General features: G+C 41.0%; 1 protein-coding gene across 1 annotated transcript in view; it reads left to right on the forward strand.

The window, feature by feature from the left end:
* Nucleotides 1-27787, forward strand: part of CABIN1 (calcineurin binding protein 1) — a 1089846-nt gene that overhangs the window by 455402 nt on the left and 606657 nt on the right. The gene's annotated exons all lie outside the window — the stretch shown is intronic.

Below are 27787 nucleotides of genomic sequence, written 5' to 3' on the forward strand. Positions count from 1 at the left end.
GTTGAAAGAGATTATCGCTGACATTACAGGAGGTAAAGGCCATGCCCTGCCTCAGGACAAAGCCAAAGCCAAGACTAGACAGTCTAATTTTCGTTCCTTTCGTAATTTCAAAGCTGGAGCAGCATCAACTTCCTCTGCACCAAAACAGGAAGGAGCTGTTGCTCGCTACAGACAAGGCTGGAAACCTAACCAGTCCTGGAACAAGGGCAAGCAGACTAGGAAACCTGCTGCTGCCCCTAAGACAGCATGAATTGAGGGCCCCCGATCCGGGATCGGATCTAGTGGGGGGCAGACTTTCTCTCTTCGCCCAGGCTTGGGCAAGAGATGTTCAGGATCCCTGGGCGCTAGAGATAATATCTCAGGGATACCTTCTGGACTTCAAATACTCTCCTCCAAGAGAGAGATTTCATCTGTCAAGATTGTCAACAATCCAGACAAAGAAAGAGGCGTTTCTACGCTGCGTACAAGAGCTCTTGTTAATGGGAGTAATCCATCCAGTTCCACGATCGGAACAGGGACAGGGGTTTTACTCAAATCTGTTTGTGGTTCCCAAAAAAGAGGGAACTTTCAGACCAATCCTGGACTTAAAGATCCTAAACAAATTCCTAAGAGTTCCATCGTTCAAGATGGAGACTATTCGGACAATTTTACCTATGATCCAAGAGGGTCAGTACATGACCACTGTAGATTTAAAAGATACTTACCTTCACATACCGATTCACAAAGATCATTATCGGTACCTAAGGTTTGCCTTTCTAGACAGGCATTACCAGTTTGTGGCTCTTCCATTCGGATTGGCTACAGCTCCAAGAATCTTCACAAAGGTTCTGGGTGCTCTTCTGGCGGTACTAAGACCGCGGGGAATCTCGGTAGCTCCATACCTAGACGACATTCTGATACAAGCTTCAAGCTTTCAAACTGCCAAGTCTCATACAGAGTTAGTGCTGGCATTTCTAAGTTCACATGGATGGAAGGTGAACGAAAAGAAAAGTTCACTCGTTCCACTCACAAGAGTTCCCTTCCTGGGGACTCTTATAGATTCTGTAGAAATGAAGATTTACCTGACAGAGGACAGGCTAACAAGACTTCAAAGTGCTTGCCGCACCCTTCATTCCATTCAACACCCGTCAGTGGCTCAATGCATGGAGGGAATCGGCTTAATGGTAGCGGCAATGGACATAGTACCCTTTGCACGCTTACACCTCAGACCACTGCAACTGTGCATGCTAAGTCAGTGGAATGGGGATTACTCAGACTTATCCCCTTCTCTGAATCTGGATCAAGAGACCAGAAATTCTCTTCTATGGTGGCTTTCTCGGCCACATCTGTCCAGGGGGATGCCATTCAGCAGACCAGACTGGACAATTGTAACAACAGACGCCAGCCTTCTAGGTTGGGGTGCCGTCTGGAATTCTCTGAAGGCTCAGGGACAATGGAGTCAGGAGGAGAGTCTCCTGCCAATAAACATTCTGGAATTGAGAGCAGTTCTCAATGCCCTCCTGGCTTGGCCCCAGTTGACAACTCGGGGGTTCATCAGGTTTCAGTCGGACAACATCACGACTGTAGCTTACATCAACCATCAGGGAGGGACAAGAAGCTCCCTAGCTATGATGGAAGTATCAAAGATAATTCTCTGGGCAGAGTCTCACTCTTGCCACCTGTCAGCAATCCACATCCCGGGAGTGGAGAACTGGGAGGCGGATTTCTTAAGTCGTCAGACTTTTCATCCGGGGGAGTGGGAACTTCATCCGGAGGTCTTTGCCCAAATACTTCGACGTTGGGGCAAACCAGAGATAGATCTCATGGCGTCTCGACAGAACGCCAAGCTTCCTCGTTACGGGTCCAGATCCAGGGATCCAGGAGCAGTCCTGATAGATGCTCTGACAGCACCTTGGGACTTCAGGATGGCTTACGTGTTTCCACCCTTCCCGTTGCTTCCGCGATTGATTGCCAGAATCAAACAAGAGAGAGCATCAGTGATTCTAATAGCACCTGCGTGGCCACGCAGGACTTGGTATGCAGACCTGGTGGACATGTCATCCTGTCCACCTTGGTCTCTACCTCTGAAACAGGACCTTCTGATACAGGGTCCCTTCAAACATCAAAATCTAACTTCTCTGAAGCTGACTGCTTGGAAATTGAACGCTTGATTTTATCAAGACGTGGGTTTTCTGAGTCAGTTATTGATACCTTAATACAGGCTAGGAAACCTGTTACCAGAAAGATTTACCATAAGATATGGCGTAAATACCTATATTGGTGTGAATCCAAAGGTTACTCTTGGAGTAAGGTTAGGATTCCTAGGATATTGTCTTTTCTACAAGAAGGTTTAGAAAAGGGTTTATCTGCTAGTTCATTAAAGGGACAGATCTCAGCTCTGTCCATTCTGTTACACAAACGTCTGTCAGAAGTTCCTGACGTCCAGGCTTTTTGTCAGGCTTTGACCAGGATTAAGCCTGTGTTTAAAACTGTTGCTCCACCATGGAGTTTAAACCTTGTTCTTAATGTTTTTCAGGGCGTTCCGTTTGAACCCCTTCATTCCATTGATATAAAGTTGTTATCTTGGAAAGTTCTATTTTTAATGGCTATTTCCTCGGCTCGAAGAGTCTCTGAATTATCAGCCTTACATTGTGATTCTCCTTATTTGATTTTTCATTCGGATAAGGTAGTCCTGCGTACTAAACCTGGGTTCTTACCTAAGGTAGTTACTAACAGGAATATCAATCAAGAGATTGTTGTTCCTTCTTTATGCCCAAATCCTTCTTCAAAGAAGGAACGTCTACTGCACAACCTGGATGTAGTCCGTGCTCTAAAATTTTACTTACAGGCAACTAAGGAATTTCGACAAACGTCTTCTCTGTTTGTCATTTACTCTGGGCAGAGGAGAGGTCAAAAAGCTTCCGCTACCTCTCTTTCTTTTTGGCTTCGTAGCATAATTCGTTTAGCTTATGAGACTGCTGGACAGCAGCCTCCTGAAAGAATTACAGCTCATTCTACTAGAGCTGTGGCTTCCACTTGGGCCTTCAAGAATGAGGCCTCTGTTGAACAGATTTGCAAGGCTGCAACTTGGTCTTCGCTTCATACTTTTTCCAAATTTTACAAATTTGACACTTTTGCTTCATCGGAGGCTATTTTTGGGAGAAAGGTTCTTCAGGCAGTGGTTCCTTCTGTATAAAGAGCCTGCCTATCCCTCCCGTCATCCGTGTACTTTTGCTTTGGTATTGGTATCCCAGAAGTAATGATGACCCGTGGACTGATCACACTTAACAGAAGAAAACATAATTTATGCTTACCTGATAAATTCCTTTCTTCTGTAGTGTGATCAGTCCACGGCCCGCCCTGTTTTTAAGGCAGGTAAATATTTTTTAATTTATACTCCAGTCACCACTTCACCCTTGGCTTTTCCTTTCTCGTTGGTCCTTGGTCGAATGACTGGGAGTGACGTAGAGGGGAGGAGCTATATGCAGCTCTGCTGGGTGAATCCTCTTGCACTTCCTGTTGGGGAGGAGTAATATCCCAGAAGTAATGATGACCCGTGGACTGATCACACTACAGAAGAAAGGAATTTATCAGGTAAGCATAAATTATGTTTTTCTGATCCGTTTTTGAAACTAAGGAGTTAATCATCCATTTGCAAGTGGGTGCAATGCTCTGTTAGCCTATTATACACACTGTAAAAATTCGTTTGATTTACTGCTTTTTTCACTGTTTTTCAAATTCTGAATTTTATTTTTCTTAAAGGCACAGTACCGTTTTTATTTTTTGCTTGTTAACTTTCTGTAAAGTGTTTTCCAAGCTTGCTGGTCTCATTGCTAGTCTGTTTAAACATGTCTGACATAGAGGAAACTCCTTGTTCATTATGTTTAGAAGCCATGGTGGAACCCCCTCTTAGAATGTGTACCAAATGTACTGATTTCACTTTAAGTTATAAAGACCATATTTTGTCTTTAAAAGATTTATCACCAGAGGAATCTGACAAGGGGGAAGTTAAGCCGACTAACTCGCCCCACGTGTCAGAGCCTTTGACTCCCGCTCAAGGGACTCACACTCAAGAGGCACCAAGTACATCTAGTGCGCCCATGGCGTTTACTTTACAAGACATGGTGGCAGTCATGGATAATACACTGTCAGCGGTATTATCCAGACTACCTGGGTTACGAGGAAAGCGAGACAGCTCTGGGGTTAGAAGGAATACAGAGCACTCTGACGCTTTAATAGCTATGTCTGATACCCCCTCACAATATGGAGAAGCTGAGGAAGGAGAGCTTCTTTCTGTGGGTGATGTTTCTGACTCAGGGAAGATGATTCAACCTGATTCTGATTTGGCAACATTTAAATTTAAGCTTGAACACCTCCGCGTGTTGCTCAGGGAGGTTTTAGCTACTCTGAATGACTGTGACACCATTGCAGTGCCAGAGAAATTATGCAGATTGGATAAATACTATGCAGTGCCTGTTTTCACTGATGTTTTTCCAATACCTAAAAGGTTTTCAGAAATTATTACTAAGGAATGGGATAGACCAGGTGTACCATTCTCTCCCCCTCCTATTTTTAAGAAATTGTTTCCAATAGATGCCGCCACATGGGACTTATGGCAAACGGTCCCTAAGGTGTAGGGAGCAGTTTCTACCCTAGCTAAGGGTACTACTATCCCCGTCGAGGACAGTTGTGCTTTCTTAGATCCAATGGATAAAAAGTTAGAGGGTTACCTTAAGAAAATGTTTATTCAACAAGGTTTTATTCTACAACCTCTTGCATGCATCGCCCCAGTCACTGCTGCGGCGGCTTTCTGGTTTGAGTCTCTTGCTTTACAGGAAGAGACCCCATTGGACGATATACTTGACAAGCTTAGAGCACTTAAGCTAGCAAATTCATTTGTTTCTGATGCCATTGTTCATTTGACCAAACTAACGGCTAAGAATTCTGGTTTTGCTATTCAGGCGCGTAGGGCGCTATGGCTTAAATCATGGTCAGCTGACGTTACTTCAAAGTCTAAGCTTCTTAATATTCCTTTCAAGGGGCAGACCCTATTCAGGCCTGGTTTGAAGGAGATCATTTCTGATATTACGGGAGGGAAAGGACATGCCCTCCCTCAGGACAGGTCTAATAAATCAAGGACCAAACAGACTAATTTTAAAACAAGCGCGGCATCAACTTCCTCTAATACAAAACAAGAGGGAACTTTTGCCCAGTCCAAGTCGGTCTGGAGACCTAACCGGGCTTGGAACAAAGGTAAGCAGGCCAAAAAGCCTGCTGCTGCCTCTAAGACAGCATGAAGGATTGGCCCCCGATCCGGTAACGGATCTAGTAGGGGGCAGACTTTCTCTCTTCGCCCAGGCTTGGGCAAGAGATGTCCAGGATCCCTGGGCGTTGGAAATTGTATCCCAGGGATATCTTCTGGACTTCAAAGCTTCCCCTCCAAAAGGGAGATTTCACCTTTCACAGTTATCTGCAAACCAGATAAAGAGAGAGGCAGTCTTACATTGTGTTCAAGACCTCCAAGTTATGGGAGTGATCCACCCAGTTCCAAAGGAGGAACAGGGACAAGGCTTCTATTCGAATCTGTTTGTGGTTCCCAAGAAAGAGGGAACCTTCAGACCAATCTTAGATCTCAAGATCCTATACAAATTTCTCAGGGTCCCATCATTCAAGATGGAGACTATTCGTACCATCCTACCTATGATCCAGGAGGGTCAATACATGACTACAGTGGATTTAAAGGATGCTTATCTTCACATTCCGATACACAAAGATCATCATCGGTTTCTCAGGTTTGCCTTCCTGGACAGGCATTACCAGTTTGTAGCTCTTCCCTTTGGGTTAGCTACAGCTCCAAGAATCTTTACGAAGGTTCTGGGGTCACTTCTGGTGGTCCTAAGGCCGCGGGGCATAGCAGTGGCCCCTTATTTAGACGACATTCTGATACAGGCGTCAAATTTCCAAATTGCCAAGTCTCATACGGACATAGTTCTGGCATTTCTGAGGTCGCACGGGTGGAAAGTGAACGAAGAGAAGAATTCTCTATCCTCTCTCACAAGAGTTTCCTTTCTGGGAACTCTGATAGATTCTGTAGAAATGAGGATTTACCTGACAGAGACCAGGTTATCAAAACTTCTAAATTCTTGCCGTGTTCTTTATTCTACTTCTCGCCCTTTCGTGGCTCAGTGTATGGAAGTAATCGGCTTAATGGTAGCTGCAATGGACATAGTGCCGTTTGCCCGCCTACATCTCAGACCGCTGCAACTCTGCATGCTCAGTCAGTGGAATGGGGATTACACAGATTTGTCCCCTCTACTAAATCTGGATCAAGAGACCAGGGATTCTCTTCTCTGGTGGTTATCTCGGGTCCATCTGTCCAAAGGTATGACCTTTCGCAGGCCAGATTGGACAATAGTAACGATAGATGCCAGCCTTCTAGCCTGGGGGGCAGTCTGGAACTCCCTGAAGGCTCAGGGATCGTGGACTCAGGAGGAGACCCTCCTTCCAATAAACAATCTGGAACTAAGAGAGATATTCAATGCTTTTCAGGCTTGGCCTCAGCTAGCGAAAATGAGGTTCATCAGATTTCAGTCGGACAACATCACGACTGTGGCTTACATCAACCATCAAGGGGGAACAAGGAGTTCCCTAGCGATGTTGGAAGTTTCAAAGATAATTCGTTGGGCAGAGATTCACTCTTGCCACCTATCAGCTATCCATATCCCAGGTGTAGAGAACTGAGAGGCGGATTTTCTAAGTCGACAGACTTTTCATCCGGGGGAGTGGGAACTCCATCCGGAGGTGTTTGCACAATTGTTTCAACGTTGGGGCGAACCAGAACTGGATTTCATGGCGTCTCGCCAGAAAGCCAAACTTCCTTGTTACGGATCCAGGTCCAGGGATCCCAAGGCAACGCTGATAGATGCTCTAGCAGCGCCTTGGTCCTTCAACCTGGCTTATGTGTTTCCACCGTTTCCTCTGCTCCCTCGTCTGATTGCCAAGGTCAAGCAGGAGAGAGCATCAGTGATTTTGATAGCACCTGCGTGGCCACGCAGGACTTGGTATGCAGATCTGGTGGACATGTCATCTCTTCCACCATGGACTCTGCCTCTGAGACAGGACCTTCTACTTCAGGGTCCCTTCAACCATCCAAATCTAATTTCTCTGAGACTGACTGCCTGGAGATTGAACGCTTGATTTTATCAAAGCGTGGCTTCTCCGAGTCAGTTATTGATACCTTAATTCAGGCACGAAAGCCTGTCACCAGGAAAATCTATCAAAAGATATGGCGTAAATATCTTTATTGGTGTGAATCCAAGGGTTACTCATGGAGTAAAGTCAGGATTCCCAGGATATTATCTTTTCTCCAAGAAGGATTGGAAAAGAGATTGTCAGCTAGTTCCTTTAAGGGACAGATTTCTGCTCTGTCTATTCTTTTGCACAAGCGTCTGGCGGATGCTCCAGACGTTCAGGCATTTTGTCAGGCTTTAGTTAGAATCAAGCCTGTGTTAAAAGCAGTTGCTCCGCCATGGAGTTTAAATTTGGTTTTTAAAGTTCTCCAAGGGGTTCCGTTTGAACCTCTTCATTCCATAGATATCAAGCTTTTATCTTGGAAAGTTCTGTTTTTGGTAGCTATTTCCTTGGCTCGTAGAGTTTCTGAGTTATCTGCCTTGCAGTGTGATTCCCCTTATCTGATTTTCCATGCAGATAAGGTAGTCTTGCGTACCAAACCTGGGTTTTTACCTAAGGTGGTATCTAATTAGAATATCAATCAGGAGATTGTTGTTCCATCATTGTGTCCTAATCCTTCTTCAAAGAAGGAACGTCTATTACACAATCTTGACGTGGTTCATGCTTTAAAGTTTTATTTACAAGCTACTAAAGATTTTCGTCAAACATCTGCTTTGTTTGTTGTCTACTCTGGACAGAGGAGAGGTCAAAAGGCTTCGGCAACTTCTCTTTCGTTTTGGCTAAGAAGTGTAATACGCTTAGCTTATGAGACTGCTGGCCAGCAGCCTCCTGAAAGGATTACAGCTCATTCTACTAGAGCTGTGGCTTCCACATGGGCTTTTAAAAATGAGGCTTCTGTTGAACAGATTTGCAAGGCGGCGACTTGGTCTTCGCTTCATACTTTTTCAAAGTTTTATAAATTTGATTCTTTTGCTTCTTCGGAGGCTATTTTTGGGAGAAAGGTTTTACAGGCAGTGGTACCTTCCGTTTAAGTACCTGCCTTGTCCCTCTCTTCATCCGTGTACTATAGCTTTGGTATTGGTATCCCACAAGTAATGGATGATCCGTGGACTGGATACACCTTACAAGAGAAAACATAATTTATGCTTACCTGATAAATTTATTTCTCTTGTGGTGTATCCAGTCCACGGCCCGCCCTGTCATTTTAAGGCAGGTATATTTTATTTTTTAAACTACAGTCACCACTGCACCCTATAGTTTTTCCTTTCTCTTGCTTGTCTTCGGTCGAATGACTGGAGGTGGCAGGAAGGGGAGGAGCTATATAGACAGCTCTGCTATGGGTGATCCTCTTGCAGCTTCCTGTTGGGAAGGAGAATATCCCACAAGTAATGGATGATCTGTTGACTGGATACACCACAAGAGAAATAAATTTATCAGGTAAGCATAAATTATGTTTTGGAGGTGGGTCAGTCTCAGCCTCAGCAAATTACAGCTCATTCTACTAGATTATTCACCACATCTTGGGCTTTCAATAATAAAGCTTCAGTTGATTGAATTTGCAAAGCAGCAACTTGGTCTTCTTTGCATACATTTGCTAAATGTTACCATTTTGATGTGTTTGCTTCTTTGGAAGCAGCCTTTGGTAGAAAGGTTCTTCAGACAGTTGTCTCAGTTTGATTCTAGTGCCTATGATTTGAGTTTTTTGAATTTTCTAAAGAAAACTAGTGACTCGTGGACTTCCACATTTTATGGACCTATATGAAAGAAAACATAATTTGTGTAAGAACTTACCTGATAAATTTATTTATTTCATGGTGGCAAAAGTCCATGAGACCCACCCAATTTTTTGGGGTCATGTTTTTTTTTTATATAAAGCACTTTATTTATCCTGTTCCTCTTTTGTATGCTTTTACTCCTTTTACATCTCACTAACTTGGTATGAATGAGGTGGGAGGTGCATTTATATGTATTTGAGTTTGGGAAACTTTGCCCTCTCTTGGTAGGAATGTATATCCCATATGTCACTAGCTCTTGAACTCTTGCCACCATGAAAGAAATTAATTTATCAGGTAAGTTCTAACATAAATTATGTTTTTTGCCCCAGGATAAGAAATTTAGAGCTAATCCGGCAACAAGCTTTTGCTGTTTTTGCCAATCCAGGAATTGGACATAATTTTCCTTTTAGAAGCCATTTTCCTCTTTGTTTACATGGAAACTCAATCCAGTCTGGAATAAGTCTAAACCAAACAAAGCCATCTTCAACCCAAATATACATGAAGGTGTGGCTCCTGAACCAGACACATTGCTGGTTGGAGGCAGATTAGCCGTTTTCAGAAGACCTGGTCTCAGTCTATTCAGGACCGATGGGTAATAGGGATAGTTTCTCAGGGGTACAAAAGCGGTTTTGGTCACAACCTCCCTGAGAGAGGATTTGTCTGTCTCTTGTATTAAAGAGACCAAAGAGGCGAATGACTTTCCTTCAGTGTGTTTAGGATCTGCTGAGCATTGGAGTGATTGTGCCTGTTTCTGTGTCAGAATGAGGGAGGGGATTCTATTTCTCTCTCTTTATCGTTTTTGGTTCTTGAGGGTCAGTTCATGACATTTATTGACTTTAAGGATGCTTAGCTGCATAAAAACATCACTGCTTCCTTTGTTTTTCCTTTCCTGGACAGTCATTTTATTTGTAGCTCTTCCTTTTGGGCTTGCTACTGCTCCCACAATTTTACCATTTTTCAGGCCTTAGGATGTTCATATGCTAATTTCTTAGACCTTGAAGGCCTCTAAGCTAAATGCATTTTGACAGTTTTTCACCACTAGAGGGTGTTAGTTCATGGGAGTTATATAGATAACACTCTGCTCACGCAAGTGGTGTTCCTAGGAGACAGCACTGATTGGCTAAAATGCAAGTCTGTCAAAAGAACTGAAATAAGGGGGCAGTTTGCAGAGGCTTAGATACAAGATAATCACAGAGGTAAAAAGTGCATTAATATAACTGTGTTGGTTATGCAAAACTAGGGAATGGGTAATCGTTAAAATTTGAGTGTAGACTGTCCCTTTAATTTCTTAAGTGGGTTTTATTTAAGTGGGTTTTATTTATTGTTTGTGATTCATAGAGCTCATTTGTAAGTTTGACAGTCACCACCATTGCATATTCTTCTCATTCTCTCGTTCTGTGTCTACTTCTCAAGAATGAGTTAACGGTAAAGCATATTGGAAGGCTGCAACCTGTTCCTCTTTGCACACTTTCACCAAAGTTTATTATTTTAGTGTTTTCGCCTAAGCAGAGGCAGTTTTTGGAAGGAAGATTCTTCAGGCTGTAGTTCCTGGTAAATAAGTGACTGCCTTTCATTTTTGTCCCACCAATTTTTACGTGGACTCCACAACTTCGGTATTGGTTCCCAAGAGTAAGAATCTTGTGGACTCTCAAAACCATTAGAAAGAAGACATAATTTATTCTTACCTGATAAATTCTTTTGTTTCTTCCTATTTTTGGCTATACGTACTACTGAGAAGGAAAGGGAAGTAGAAGAGATACTTAAAGCTCTGTTTTAGGGTGTCTTTGCCTCCTCCTGGTGGCCATGAAATGAATTCCCAAGAGTAAGGATCCCGTGGACACCAGGAAATTTATCAGGTAAGAATAAATGATGTTTGAAATATTTATGCTCATTGTTGTGTGGCTTGCAGGCTGTGTTCCAGGTAGTAATTCAGTATGGAGGAAACATTAGTTCAATATTTAGGTTTTTCCCACTGACATGCTGTTTTCAGTTTCATAGAAAAAGCAGAGATACTCCAGCTGGTGCAAAGTCCACAACCTTTATTTGGCAAAGTGGGATACAAAGCAGCTACGTTTTGGGCACACAATCAGCCCTTTTTCAAGCTTCAGTTTCACACAGATACTCAGATGTTGATCTCATGTAAAGAGCCATTATTTTCTGAATCTCGTCTCCTTTAACTATTAAGAAATTCCTAAGTTGCTACTTTGGTGGGTGTTCCAGTTTCTAGTTTATCCAAGCAAATTATCTTCCCCCTGAATTGTGGTTCATCCTTCAGAGATCCAGTTGATTATTGGACAGAATCAGTCTTCTCCTGATGTATGTGTATATATATATATATATATATATATATATATATATATATATATATGTGTGTGTGTGTATATACATGTATATATATATGTGTGTGTGTGTATGTGTATGTGTATATATATATATATATATATATAATTTCATGTAATTGGCAAGAGTCCATGAGCCAGAGACGTATGGTATATACAATCTTACCAGGAGGGGGAAAGTTTCCCAAACCTCAAAATGCCTATAAATACAGGTGGTGAAGTAAGTTAGTGCTAAGATTTCTATGTTGATATGCACTTCTCAGCATTTTGAAGCCCGATTACTCTCAGAGTACAGTGAATGTCAGAGGGATGTGAAGGGAGTATCACCTATTGAATGCAATGGTTTTCCTCACGGGGATCTATTTCATAGGTTCTCTGTTATCGGTCGTAGAGATTCATCTCCTACCTCCCTTTTTAGATCAACAATATACTCTCATATTCCATTACCTCTACTGATAACCGTTTCAGTACTGGTTTGGCTATCTACTATATGTGGATGGGTGTCTTTTGATAAGTATGTTTTCATTACTTAAGACACTCTCAGCTATGGTTTGGCACTTTCTGTATTTATATAAAGTTCTAAATATATGTATTGTACTTATATTTGCCATGATTCAGTTTTTCAGTATATTTCCTTTTGCAGACTGTCAGTTTCATATCTGGGAAATGCATTTTTTAGAAAAATGTATTTCTTACCTGGGGGTTTAGTCTCTTTTTTCAAATTGACTGTCTTTTAAATTTGCGGCCAGAATAAGGCTCGCGAGGGCGCAATATACCAAAGTTTATTGCATCATTCTTGGCGCAAGATTTTTTTGGCGCGAAGTTAAGTTTGTTGACGCAAATTTGCGGTGTCTTAGTTGACGCCTAGTCTTTCACAAGGTTGCGTCATCTGTGACGCGAGTGTGTCATTTCCGGGCGTTATTGGCGCCAAAAAATATTTTTCTGTTTGTGTGCGTCATACTTGGCGCCAAAGATTTTCATTATTTAACACCACATTCCTATATGCCTCTTGCCTTTTTTTATATCAGAGGGCTTTGCTGTTTGCATTTTTTCCCATTCTTGAAACTGCCATATAAGGAAATTGATAATTTTGCTTTATATGTTGTTGTTTTTTTTTCTCTTACATTTGCAAGATGTCTCAATATGATCCTGTCTCAGAAATCACTGTTGGAACCCTGCTGCCTGATCACAGTTCTACCAAAGCTAAGTGCATTTGTTGTAAACTTGTGGAGGTTATTTCTCCAGCTGTGGTTTGTAATAGTTGTCATGATAAACCTTTACATGCAGAGACTGTATCCATCAGTAGTAGTTCATTACCTGTTGCTGTTCCCTCAACATCTAATGCACAAGATATACCTGTAAATTTAAAATAATTTATTTCTAATTCTATTCAGAAGGCTTTGTCTGCTATCCCGCCTTCTAATAAATGTAAAAGGTCTTTTAAAACTACTCATAAAGTTGATGAAATTTTTAAATGACCGGCAACATGCTGAATTATCCTTCTCTGATGAGGATCTATCTGGTTCAGAAGATCCTACCTCAGATATTGACACTGACAAATCTTCTTATTTATTTAAAATGGAGTATATTCGTTCTTTGTTAAAAGAAGTGTTGATTACATTGGCTATGGAGGAAACTAGTCCTCTTGATGGTAAAACTAGTAAACGTTTAAATTCTCTTTATAAACCTCCTGTGGTTACTCCAGAGGTTTTTCCAGTTCCTGATGCTATTTCTGATATGATTTCTAAGGAATGGAATAGGCCTGGTACTTCTTTTATTTTTTCTTCAAGGTTTAAAAATTTGTATCCTTTGCCAGCAGTTACTTTAGAGTTTTGGGAAAAGATCACCAAAGTTGATGGGGCTATCTCTACTGTTGCTAAACGTACTACTATTCCTACGGAAGATAGTACTTCTTTTAAAGATCCTTTAGATAGGAAACTTGAATCTTATCTAAAGAAAGCCTATTTATATTCAGGTCATCTTCTCAGGCCTGCAATTTCTTTGGCTGATGTTGCAGCTGCGTCAACTTTTTGGTTGGAGACTTTAGCGCAACAAGTATTGGATCCTGAATTCTCTAGCATTGTTAACTTGATTGAACATGCAAATAATTTTATTTGTGATGCTATTTTTTATATCATCAAAATTGATGTTAAATCTAAGTCTTTAGCTATTTTAGCTAGAAGATCTTTGTGGCTTAAATCTTGGAATGCTGACATGACTTCTAAGTCCAGATTGCTATCTCTTACTTTCCAAGGTAATAAATTATTTGGTTCTCAGTTGGATTCAATAGTTTCAACTGTCACTGGGGGGGAAGGAAGTTTTTTCCCCTCAGGATAAAAGATCTAAGGGTAAATCTAAAGCTTCTAACCGTTTTCGTTCCTTTCGACAAAATAAGGAACAGAAACCTAATCCTTCCCCCAAGGAATCTGTTTACAATTGGAAGCCTTCCTCAAATTAGAATAAATCCAAGCCATTTAAGAGATCAAAGCCAGCCCACAAGTCCGCATGAAGGTGGCAGCCCTCATTCCAGCTCAGCTGGTAGGAAGCAGATTAAGATTTTTCAAAGATGTTTGGACCAATTCGGTTCAAAATCAATGGATTCAGAGTATTTTCTCTCAGGGGTACAGAATAGGATTCAGAGTAAGACCGCCTGTGAGAAGATATTTTCTCTCACAAATTCCAGCAAACCCAGTAAAGGCTCAGGGTTTCCTAAAGTGTGTTTCAGACCTGGAGTTATCAGGGGTAATCATGCCAGTTCCGTTTCAGGAACAGGGTCTGGGGTTTTATTCAAATCTATTCATTGTCCCAAAGAAAGAAAATTCATTCAGACCAGTTCTGGATCTGAAAATTTTGAATCGTTATGTAAGAGTACCAACTTTCAAAATGGTGACTATAAGGACTTTTCTGCCTTTTGTTCAGCAAGGGCATTATTTGTCCACAATAGACTTACAGGATGCATATCTTCATATTCCGATTCATCCAGATCATTATCAGTTTCTGAGATTCTCTTTTCTAGACAAGCATTACCAATTTTTCGCTCTTCCTTTTGGCCTAGCGAAAGCTCCAAGAATCTTTTCAAAGGTTCTCGGTGCCCTACTCTCTGTAATCAGAGAGTGGGGTATTGTGGCGTTTCCTTATTTGGACGATATCTTGGTACTAGCTCAGTCTTTACATTCTGCAGAATCTCACACAATTCAACTAGTGTCGTTTCTTCAAAGACATGGTTGGAGGATCAATTTACCAAAAAGTTCCTTGATTCCTCAGACAAGGGTCTCCTTTTTAGGTTTCCAGATAGATTCAGTGTCCATGACTCTGTCTCTAACAGACAAGAGACAATTAAAATTGGTTTCAGCTTGTCGGAACCTTCAGTCTCAATCATTCCCTTCAGTAGCTATGTGCATGGAAGTTTTAGGTCTCATGACTGCAGCATCGGACGCGATCCTTTGCTTGTTTTCATATGAGACCTCTCCAGCTTTGTATGTTGAATCAATGGTGCAGGGATTATACAAGGATATTACAATTAATATCCTTAAATCTCAATGTTCGACTATCTCTGACTTGGTGGTTATATCACCATTGTATAGTTCTAGCGGCCACTGGTTCGTCCAACCTGGACTGTGATCACAACAGATTCAAGTCTGACAGCACAAGGGGTTTGGAAATCTCAAGAGGCGAGCTTACCAATCAATATTTTGGAACTCCGTGCAATTTTCAGGGCTCTTCAGGCTTGGCCTCTGTTGAAGAGAGAACCGTTCATTTGCTTTCAGACAGACAATATCACAGCTGTGGCATATGTCAATCATCAGGGTGGGACTCACAGTGCCCTAGCTATGAAAGAAGTATCTTGAATACTTTCTTGGCCGGAATCCAGCTCTTGTCTAATTTCTGCGGTACATGTCCCAGGTGTAGACTATTGGGAAGCAGATTATCTCAGCCGTCAGACTTTGCATCTGGGGGAATGGTCCCACTATCCAGATGTGTTTTCTCAGATAGTTCAGATGTGGGGTCTTCCAGAAATAAATCTGATGGCTTCTCATCTAAACAAGAAACTTCCCAGGTACCTGTCCAGGTCCAGGGATCTTCAGGCGGAAGCAGTGGATGCGTTGACACTTCCTTGGTGTTACCAACCTGCTTATAATTTCCCACCTCTAGGTCTTCTTCCAAAAGTGATCTCCAAAATCATCATGGAAATTGTATTGCTGGTAGCTCCAGCATGGCCTCACAGGTTTTGGTATGCGGATCTTGTTCGGATGTCCAGTTGCAAACCTTAGCCTCTTCCATTAAGGCCGGACCTTCTGTCTCAAGGTCCGTTTTTCCATCAGGATCTTAAATCATTAAATTTGAAGGTATGGAAATTGAACGCCTAGTGCTTAGTCATAGAGGTTTCTCTGACTCAGTGATTAATACTATGTTACAGGCTGGTAAATCTGTTTCTAGAAAGATTTATTATCGAGTTTGGAAGACTTATATTTCATGGTGTTCTTCTCATAAATTCTCTTGGCATTCTTTTAGAATTCCTAGAATTTTTCAGTTTCTTCAGGATGGTTTGGATAAGGGTTTGTCTGCAAGTTCCTTGAATGGACAAATCTCTGCTCTTTCTGTCTTATTTCACAGAAAGATTGCTAAGCTTCCTGATATTCACTGTTTTGTACAGGCTTTGATTCGTATCAAGCCTGTCATTAAAGCAATCTCTCCTCCTTGGAGTCTTAATTTGGGTTTGAAGGCTTTACAGGCTCCTCCATTTGAGCCTATGGCCTCTAGTTATCAAGCCGTCTACCTCAAATACGCTGGAATTCCGCAGCGTATTTGTGGCGAGGCTGATTCGCCTTAGTTATCAAGCCCTAGACACCGGCAAAAGTAGAATTTAGTGACGTAAGCTTCGATCCGCCAGACTCAGTCCGACACAGATCGATTCTTACGTCACTCTAGATGTTCCGCACACAAGTTCGGCACTATCTGACTACTTTTGCTAGTTATCAAAAAAACTAGCAGGTACGCTCGGCACTTTTCCGGCCCAGCGTACCTGGTTTTCAAACCGCCGCCCTGGAGGTGGCGGATCCCATAGGAATCAATGGGAGTCTGACCATAGCGAAAGTTCATGTTCGCTGCTGCCAGACATCCCATTGATTCCTATGGGAGCTGTCTACACCTAACACCCTAACATGTACCCCGAGTCTAAACACCCCTAATCTGCCCCCCCCTACACCGCCGCAACTAAATAAATGTATTACCCCCTATACCAGAGTCCCCCGCAACTAAATAAAGTTATTAACCCCTAAACCGCCGCTCCTAGACCCTGCCGCAACTATAATAAAGTTATTAACCCCTAAACCGCCGCTCCTAGACCCTGCCGCAACTATAATAAAGTTATTAACCCCTAAACCGCCGCTCCCGGACACCGCCGCCGCCTACATTATACCTAGTAACCCCTATCCTGCCCCCCTATACCGCCGCCACCTATAATAAAGTTATTAACCCCTATCCTGCGGATCCCGCCACACCTAAATAAATAGTTTAACCCCTAAACCGCTGCTCCCGGACCCGCCGCAACCTATATTAAACTTATTAACCCCTATCCTGCCCCCCCCTACACCGCCGCCACTATAATAAAATTATTAACCCCTAAACCTGTCTAACACTAACCCTAACAACCCCCTAACTTAAATATTAATTAAATAAATCTAAATAATATTTCTCTTATTAACTAAATTAATCCTATTTAAAACTAAATCCTTACCTGTAAAATAAACCTTAATATAGCTACAATATAAATAATAATTATATTGTAGCTAGCTTAGGATTTATTTTTATTTTACAGGCAAATTTCAATTTATTTTAACTAGGGACAATAGCTATTAAATAGTTATTAACTATTTAATAGCTATTTAGTTAAAATAAAGAGAAATTTACCTGTAAAATAAAAACTAACCTAAGTTACAATTACACCTAACACTACACTATACTTAATTAAATTATTCCTATTTAAAACTAAATACTTACCTGTAAAATAAACCCTAAGATAGCTACAATGTAATTAATAATTACATTGTAGCTATTTTAGGATTTATATTTATTTTACAGGTAACTTTGTATTTATTTTAGCTAGTTAGAATAGTTATTAAATAGTTATTAACTATTTAATAACTACCTAGCTAAAAGAAATACAAAATTACCTGTAAAATAAATCCTAACCTAAGTTACAATTAAACCTAACACTACACTATCATTAAATTAATTAAATAAATTACCTACAAATAACTACAATTAAATACAATTAAATAAACTAACTAAAGTACAAAAAATAAAAAAAATAATTTACAAACATTTCAAAAATATTACAACAATTTTATGCTACTTACACCTAATCTAAGCCCCCTAATAAAATAACAAAGCCCCCCAAAATAAAAAAATGCCCTACCCTATTCTACATTAAAAAGTTACCAGCTCTATTACCTTGCCAGCCCTTAAAAGAGCCTTTTGCGGGGCATGCCCCAAAGAATTCAGCTCTTTTGCCTTTAAAATAAAAATACAACCCCCCCAACATTTAAACCCACCACCCACATACCCCTACTCTAACCCAAACCCCCCTTAAATAAACCTAACACTACCCCCCTGAAGATCATCCTACCTTTAGCCGTCTTAAGCCAGCTGACCACCGATGGAACCGAAGAGGAGATCCGGAGCGGCAGAAGTCATCATCCAAGGGGCACTGAAGAAGTCTTCCATCCGATTGACGTCTTCATCCAAGCGGCGTCTTCAATCTTCATCCATCCGGAGCGGAGCCCTCTTCAGACGAGCCGACGCGGAGCCATCCTCTTCTTCCCGACGACTAACGACGAATGACGGTACCTTTAAGTGACGTCATCCAAGATGGCGTCCCTTCAATTCCGATTGGCTGATAGGATTCTATCAGCCAATCAGAATTAAGGTAGGAAAAATCTGATTGGCTGATTTAATCAGCCAATCAGATTGAAGTTCAATCCGATTGGCTGATCCAATCAGCCAATCAGATTGAGCTTGCATTCTATTGGCTGTTGCGATCATAATTTATGTAAGAACTTACCTGATAAATTCATTTCTTTCATATTGGCAAGAGTCCATGAGGCCCACCCTTTTTAATGGTGGTTATGATTTTTGGTATAAAGCACAATTATTTCCAAATTCCTTTGTTGATGCTTTTTACTCCTTTCTTTATCACCCCACTACTTGGCTATTCGTTAAACTGAATTGTGGGTGTGGTGAGGGGTGTATTTATAGGCATTTTGAGGTTTGGGAAACTTTGCCCCTCCTTGTAGGATTGTATATCCCATACGTCACTATCTCATGGACCCTTGCCAATATGAAAGAAATGAATTTATCAGGTAAGTTCTTACATAAATTGTTATATATATATATATTGTAACAAGTCAGTTGCCTTTTCACTTAGATAATCAGTTAGGACAGCTAGTAGTTGCAGAATTTCAGCCTTTTTATTATACAAAAATATTGTGGGTTTACTGTCCCTTTAAATTGCAACAAAACATATTAAAAACTGGCAAACATCAAAATTAAAACCTACTCCTTTTTTAGGAGGCAAACTAAACAGTTCAGCAGAGCTAACTACAAGAACCCTGGCCAGCTACCTTGCATCAGAGTTTAAATAAATAGTTCAAATCCAATAAAGTTTGTATAGTTCTCTCTTCTTACCAGATTTCTGTGGGTTTGTAAACTGCAGGATTCTCCCAGTCCTGTCTCTCTGGGCTTCAGCTGCTCACTGAGAGAGAGAGAGAGAGAGAGAGAGAGAGAGAGAGAGAGAGAGAGACTGCCTCACACAGACCTGTATAAAAAGCAACTCAATAATTACATTCACTACAGGTGTATGTGGGCTCAGGGAGAAGGTTAAAGGGACTGAACCCAAATTTTTTCTTTCGTGATTCAGATAGAGCATGAAATTTTAAGCAACTTTCTAATTTACTCCTATTATTAAATTTTATTCATTCTCTTGGTATCTTTATTTGAAATGCAAGAATGTAAGTTTAGATGCTGGCCCATTTTTGGTGAACAACCTGTGTTGTCCTTGTTGATTGTTGGATACATTCATCCACCAATAAAAAAAAAGTGATATCCAGAGTACTGAACCAAAAAAAACTTAGATGCCTTCTTTTTCAAATAAAGATAGCAAGAGAACGAAGAAAATTGATAATAGGAGTAAATTAGAAATTTGCTTAAAATTGCATGCTCTATCTGAATCACGAAAGAAAAATGTGGGTTCAGTGTCCCTTTAACCATTTCCTTACAGAGGAAAAACAATTCTCTCTAATCTCCTGCTTATGTAAACCCCATCTTTCACCCTGTCAAAAATAAATAAATATGTATATATGTTTATTTATATATATATATATATATATGTATATATATGTACTCAAAATAGAATATTACCGCACATACACTTCTATATTATAAAAACATTTTAAATATTGCAAAAATTCACCTAAGCTCATATTTTAAAATTGGGATCTTAGTCACACAATATGGCCATATTTTGCTTAAGCCAGTCACCAACTTACAAGGTGTCCCAATGTTGACTGGTCCTAACACTGCAATGTGATGCATTTCTGGGCTGTAACATTTCTGCTTTAAAGGGACACTAAACCCAATTTTTTTCTTTCATGATTCAGATTTGGCATGCAATTTTAAGCAACTTTCTAATTTACTCCTATTATCAATTTTTCTTCGTTCTCCTGCTATCTTTATTTAAAAAGCTGGAATGTAAAGCATAGGAGCCGGCCCATTTTTCGTTGAGATTAAGCTTGCTCATTAGTGGGTAAATGTAAGCCTCCAATAAGCATAGTGCTGAACCTATAATGGGATGGCTGCTAAGATTTACATTCCTGCTTTTAAAATAAAAATAGCAAGAGAACGAAGAAAAATTAATACTAGGAGTAAATTAGAAAGTTGATTAAAATTGTATGCTCTATCTGAATCATGAAAGAAAAATGTGGGTATCGCGTCCCTTTAACTATGCATCTAAGAATGAGCCTCTCTGGCTTTATGCACACTTCTAATGTACTATAATGAGAGCACCTGAGCAACTGGGTGGGGTGGGGTGGGGTGCTGGAAACCATGAAGATGGTTAGTCTTCCTTTAAATACAAATACAAATGTTTCTGCACACCTTACAAATGTATTTTATTAATATTCTTAGGGGTGCAAGCAACCAACCAAATGATTACACAAAATAGAATATTGCCGCACATCCACTTCTATATTATCAAAACATTTTAAATACTGCAAAAATTCACCTAAGCTCATATTTTAAAATTTGGATCTTAGTCACACGATATGGCCATATTTCTTCTGTTATGTGCGATCAGTCCACGGGTCATCATTACTTCTGGGATATAACTCCTCCCCAACAGGAAATGCAAGAGGATTCACCCAGCAGAGCTGATATAGCTCCTCCCCTCTACGTCAGTCCCAGTCATTCTCTTGCACCCAACGACTAGATAGGATGTGTGAGAGGACTATGGTGATTATACTTAGTTTTTATGACTTCAATCAAAAGTTTGTTATTTTACAATAGCACCGGAGCGTGTTATTACTTCTCTGGCAGAGTTTGAAGAAGAATCTACCAGAGTTTTTTTACTATGATTTTAACCGGAGTAGTTAAGATCATATAGCTGTTCTCGGCCATCTGAGGGAGGTAAAGGCTTCAGATCAGGGGACAGCGGGCAGATGAATCTGCATTGAGGTATGTAGCAGTTTTTATTTTCTGAATGGAATTGATGAAAAAATCCTGCTATACCGTTATAATGACATGTATGTATACACTTCAGTATTCTGGGAATGGTTTTTCACCGGAACTACTCTGTTAAAGGTCACTAATCCTTTTAATAAATATTGTCATGTTAAACGTTTTTGCTGGAATGTAGAATCGTTTACATTGCTGAGGTACTGAGTAAATAAATGTTTGGGCATTATTTTCCACTTGGCAGTTGTATGCTTTAAATTGTGACAGTTTCGTTTCTCCTCACTGCTGTGTGTGAGAGGGAGGGGCCGTTTTTGGCGCTCTTTTGCTACGCATCAAAAAATTCCAGTCAGCTACTATTATATTTCCTGCATGATCCGGTTCACTGACAGATCTCAGGGGTCTTCAAACTTCTTTGAAGGGAGGTACATTCTCTCAGCAGAGCTGTGAGAATTTTTATTGACTGTGAATAAAAACGTTACTCTTTTTATGTCAAATTTAGTTATTTACTAATGGGAACAAACCTTTGCTAAAAGTTGTGTTATTTTAAACTTGATGCTATAACTGTTTCAGTTCATTATCTCAACTGTCATTTAATCGTTTAAGTACCTCTTTGAGGCACAGTACGTTTTTGTTAAAAAAGATTATAACCAGGTTGCAAGTTATTGCTAGTGTGTTAAACATGTCTGACTCAGAGAATGATATCTGTGTCATTTGTTCCAATGCCAAGGTGGAGCCCAATAGAAATTTATGTACTAACTGTATTGATGCTACTTTAAATAAAAGTCAATCTGTACAATGTGAACAAATTTCACCAAACTGCGAGGGGAGAGTTATGCCGACTAACTCGCCTCACGCGGCAGTACCTGCATCTCCCGCCCGGGAGGTGCGTGATATTATGGCGCCTAATACATCTGGGCGGCCATTACAGATAACATTACATGATATGGCTACTGTTATGACTGAAGTTTTGTCTAAATTACCAGAACTAAGAGGCAAGCGTGATCACTCTGGGGTGAGAACAGAGTGCGCTGACAATACTAGGGCCATGTCTGATACTGCGTCACAGCTTGCAGAGCATGAGGACGGAGAGCTTCATTCTGTGGGTGACGGTTCTGATCCAAACAGATTGGATTCAGATATTTCAAATTTTAAATTTAAATTGGAGAACCTCCGTGCATTACTAGGGGAGGTCTTAGCAGCTCTCAATGATTGTAACACCATTGCAATACCAGAGAAAATGTGTAGGTTGGATAAATACTTTGCGGTACCGGCGAGTACTGACGTTTTTCCTATACCTAAGAGATTAACTGAAATTGTTACTAAGGAGTGGGATAGACCCGGTGTGCCGTTCTCACCCCCTCCAATATTTAGAAAGATGTTTCCAATAGACGCCACTACTCGGGACTTATGGCAAACGGTCCCTAAGGTGGAGGGAGCAGTTTCTACTTTAGCTAAGCGTACCACTATCCCGGTGGAGGATAGCTGTGCTTTTTCAGATCCAATGGATAAAAAATTAGAGGGTTACCTTAAGAAAATGTTTGTTCAACAAGGTTTTATATTGCAACCCCTTGCATGTATCGCGCCGATTACGGCTGCGGCAGCATTTTGGATTGAGTCTCTGGAAGAGAACCTTAGTTCATCTACGCTAGACGACATTATGGACAGGCTTAGAGTCCTTAAACTAGCCAATTCATTCATTTCGGAGGCCGTAGTACATTTAACCAAACTTACGGCTAAGAACTCTGGATTCGCCATACAGGCACGTAGAGCACTGTGGCTAAAATCCTGGTCAGCTGATGTTACTTCTAAGTCTAAATTACTTAATATACCTTTCAAGGGGCAGTCTTTATTTGGGCCCGGGTTGAAAGAAATTATCGCTGACATTACAGGAGGTAAGGGCCACGCCCTACCTCAAGACAAAGCCAAAGCTAAGGCTAGACAGTCTAATTTTCGTCCCTTTCGGAATTTCAAACCTGGAGCAGCGTCAACCTCCACTGCACCAAAACAGGAAGGAGCTGTTGCTCGTTACAGGCAAGGCTGGAAACCTAACCAGTCCTGGAATAAGGGCAAACAGGCCAGGAAACCTGCTGCTGCCCCAAAGACAGCATGAACCGAGAGCCCCCGATCCGGGACCGGATCTAGTGGGGGGCAGACTTTCTCTCTTCGCTCAGGCCTGGGCAAGAGATGTTCAGGATCCCTGGGCGCTGGAGATCATATCTCAGGGATACCTTCTAGACTTCAAATTATCTCCCCCAAAAGGGAGATTTCATCTGTCAAGGTTGTCAACAAACCAGATAAAGAAAGAAGCGTTTCTACGCTGTGTACAAGATCTGTTATTAATGGGAGTGATCCATCCAGTTCCGCGGTCGGAACAAGGACAAGGGTTCTACTCAAACCTGTTTGTGGTTCCCAAAAAAGAGGGAACTTTCAGGCCAATCTTAGATTTAAAGATTCTAAACAAATTCCTAAGAGTTCCATCGTTCAAAATGGAAACTATTCGGACAATCTTACCTATGATCCAAAAGGGTCAGTACATGACCACAGTGGATTTAAAAGATGCTTACCTTCACATACCGATTCACAAAGATCATCAACGGTATCTACGGTTTGCCTTCCTAGACAGGCACTACCAGTTTGTAGCTCTTCCATTCGGATTGGCTACGGCCCCAAGAATCTTCACAAAGGTTCTGGGTGCCCTTCTGGCGGTACTAAGACCGCGAGGGATTTCGGTAGCTCCGTACCTAGACGACATTCTAATACAAGCTTCAAGCTTTCAAACTGCCAAGTCTCATACAGAGTTAGTTCTGGCATTTCTAAGGTCGCATGGATGGAAAGTGAACGAAAAGAAAAGTTCTCTTTTTCCTCTCACAAGAGTTCCATTCTTGGGGACTCTTATAGATTCTGTAGAAATGAAGATTTACCTGACAGAAGACAGGTTAACAAGGCTTCAGGATGCATGCCGTGTCCTTCATTCCATTCAACACCCGTCAGTAGCTCAATGCATGGAGGTGATTGGTTTAATGGTAGCGGCAATGGACATAGTACCTTTTGCACGCCTACACCTCAGACCGCTGCAATTGTGCATGCTAAGTCAGTGGAATGGGGATTACTCAGATTTGTCCCCTACCCTGAATCTGAATCAAGAGACCAGAAATTCTCTTCTATGGTGGCTTTATCGGCCACACCTGTCCAGGGGGATGCCATTCAGCAGGCCAGACTGGACAGTCGTAACAACAGACGCCAGCCTGCTAGGTTGGGGCGCTGTCTGGAATTCTCTGAAGACTCAGGGATTATGGAATCAGGAGGAGAGTCTCCTTCCAATAAACATTCTGGAATTGAGGGCAGTCCTCAATGCCCTTCTAGCTTGGCCCCAATTAACAACTCAGGGGTTCATCAGGTTTCAGTCGGACAATATCACGACTGTAGCTTACATCAACCATCAGGGAGGGACAAGAAGCTCCCTAGCAATGATGGAAGTATCAAAGATAATTCGCTGGGCAGAGTCTCACTCTTGCCACCTGTCTGCAATCCACATCCCGGGAGTGGAGAACTGGGAGGCGGATTTCTTGAGTCGCCAGACTTTTCATCCGGGAGAGTGGGAACTTCATCCGGAGATTTTTGCCCAAATACTTCGACGTTGGGGCAAACCAGAGATAGATCTCATGGCGTCTCGCCAGAACGCCAAACTTCCTCACTACGGGTCCAGATCCAGGGATCCGGGAGCGGTTCTGATAGATGCTTTGACAGCACCTTGGAACTTCGGGATGGCTTATGTGTTTCCACCCTTCCCGCTGCTTCCTCGATTGATTGCGAAAATCAAACAAGAGAGAGCATCTGTGATTCTAATAGCGCCTGCATGGCCACGCAGGACTTGGTATGCAGATCTAGTGGACATGTCATCCTGTCCACCTTGGTCTCTACCTCTGAGACAGGACCTTCTGATACAGGGTCCATTCAAACATCAAAATCTAACTTCTCTGAAACTGACTGCTTGGAAATTGAACGCTTGATTTTATCAAAGCGTGGTTTTTCTGAGTCGGTTATTGATACCCTGATCCAGGCTAGGAAGCCTGTTACCAGAAAGATTTACCATAAAATATGGCGCAAATACCTATACTGGTGCGAATCCAAACGTTACTCCTGGAGTAAGGTTAGGATCCCTAGGATATTGTCTTTTCTACAAGAAGGTTTAGAAAAGGGTTTATCGGCTAGTTCATTAAAGGGACAGATTTCAGCTCTGTCCATCTTGTTACACAGGCGTCTGTCAGAAAATCCAGACGTCCAGGCTTTTTGTCAAGCTTTAGCTAGGATCAAGCCTGTGTTTAAAGCCGTTGCTCCGCCATGGAGTTTAAACTTAGTTCTTAACGTTTTACAAGGGGTTCCATTTGAACCCCTTCATTCCATTGATATAAAATTGTTATCTTGGAAAGTTCTGTTTTTAATGGCTATTTCCTCGGCTCGAAGAGTCTCTGAGTTATCAGCATTACATTGTGATTCTCCTTATCTGATTTTTCACTCAGATAAGGTAGTTCTGCGTACTAAACCTGGGTTCTTACCTAAGGTAGTTACTAACAGGAATATCAATCAAGAGATTGTTGTTCCATCCTTGTGTCCAAATCCTTCTTCAAAGAAGGAACGTCTTCTACACAATCTGGATGTAGTTCGTGCCCTCAAGTTCTACTTGCAGGCAACTAAAAATTTTCGCCAAACTTCTTCCCTGTTTGTCGTTTATTCTGGACAGAGGAGAGGTCAAAAAGCTTCTGCTACCTCTCTCTCTTTCTGGCTTCGTAGCATAATACGTTTAGCCTATGAGACTGCTGGACAGCAGCCTCCTGAAAGAATTACAGCTCACTCCACTAGAGCTGTGGCTTCCACTTGGGCCTTTAAGAATGAGGCCTCTGTTGAACAGATTTGCAAGGCTGCAACTTGGTCTTCGCTTCATACTTTTTCCAAATTTTACAAATTTGACACTTTTGCTTCTTCGGAGGCTATTTTTGGGAGAAAGGTTCTTCAGGCAGTGGTTCCTTCTGTATAATGAGCCTGCATATCCCTCCCGTCATCCGTGTACTTTTGCTTTGGTATTGGTATCCCAGAAGTAATGATGACCCGTGGACTGATCGCACATAACAGAAGAAAACATAATTTATGCTTACCTGATAAATTCCTTTCTTCTGTTGTGCGATCAGTCCACGGCCCGCCCTGTTTTTTAAGGCAGGTAAATATCTTTTAAAATTATACTCCAGTCACCACTTCACCCTTGGTTACTCCTTTCTCGTTGATTCTTGGTCGAATGACTGGGACTGACGTAGAGGGGAGGAGCTATATCAGCTCTGCTGGGTGAATCCTCTTGCATTTCCTGTTGGGGAGGAGTTATATCCCAGAAGTAATGATGACCCGTGGACTGATCGCACAACAGAAGAAAGGAATTTATCAGGTAAGCATAAATTATGTTTTTCAGCAAAATATTACCCTGCTTAATGCTATGCTAACTGCTCTGTTTGTCACATAACATAATGCTAACATTGAGCTTTTAGAAATCCATGTTACTGAAGCTGAAGTGCACACTTAACAGTCTGTTTTTATTGATCCTCACTGACCCACTAAACTGAAAGCATGAGCAGGCTGATCTGTAATGGGGAGGATTCATGCTTAAGGTGGAATAGCATGATTATAAATATTTATAAATTGTGCAATCTTGTGTGACTGCTCTGGGGCTCCGTAAAATAGAGATATAACTTAATTTTTAAAAGTTAGTTAAAATGGCACTTAGTAAAGACGTTTACTTTACCATCACTTTAAGGCTTAATCAGTGTTAACTGGTTATAAGGATTAGATTTTTTTTTCCCCATGTTTTGATTTCCTATTTATTGGTGTTGAAATGACCATCAACTAGGAAGGAAGTTGAAGAAGAGAGCATTTTATATTGAAAGGGTAGAAGCCTGACAATTTGTTTAAAATTGCATGCTCTATCTGATTATTGTAAGAAAAAATGTGGGTTTCAATCCCTTTAAGTTCAGGGATTTTCTGCCTTATCTCTGTGGTTTGGTGCTGCTTACCAAAGAATAATGAATTATGTGCTGTCACTTTTTGAACGTGAAGGAATTGATTTATCACAGATATAAATCTTAATTTTGTTACATGGCCTTCAGTTATATTTGTCATGTGTGGTTTGCAGACCACATTTAAATATTGTTTGCTGAAGATTAGGGTTTGCAGACTAATGTATATATTTTATACAAAGTTGTTTGTATTAGTTAGATACACAAAATAATATTATGATAGGATTAACTTTGTTTCTGTGAGAGTAATTCTTGAGAGGCAAACAGAGCTTGCATTGACTTCTAATATCAAGTCTATTTAATGGAATTTTCCAAAAACCAAAAGCATTTTAACATATTTTCTCTCTCTTTTTATTACTTTGTATCAATTTCCCCTACTGACAGTAACAATACATTTGTTCAGATCAAGGCTTTTTTTTTTAATGAAAATTAAGCTCAAATTGTTAGATTTAGTGCGTTTCATTTCAGTGAATAAATATTCTGATAGCTGCCAAGTTTTAGGTGTAAAGTGAGGCTTCTTGGTTTAAATAGGGAGTGCATGTGAGCCGACTCTTATTGTCCTGGCTGGAAGACAAAGGGTGAAAATGAACTACTGAGCTCTTAGGTTGACAGGTGAATCCAGATAACCCAGAGATCTAAAAATTTGTCTGCAGGTGGAAATATAGCTGCTTTGTTGTTGTTTTTTTTTGCTGTTATATTTAATAGTTGAGGTGCA

Source organism: Bombina bombina, chromosome 2 (assembly GCF_027579735.1).
Source record: "Bombina bombina isolate aBomBom1 chromosome 2, aBomBom1.pri, whole genome shotgun sequence".
NCBI classification, from domain to species: Eukaryota; Metazoa; Chordata; class Amphibia; order Anura; family Bombinatoridae; genus Bombina; species Bombina bombina.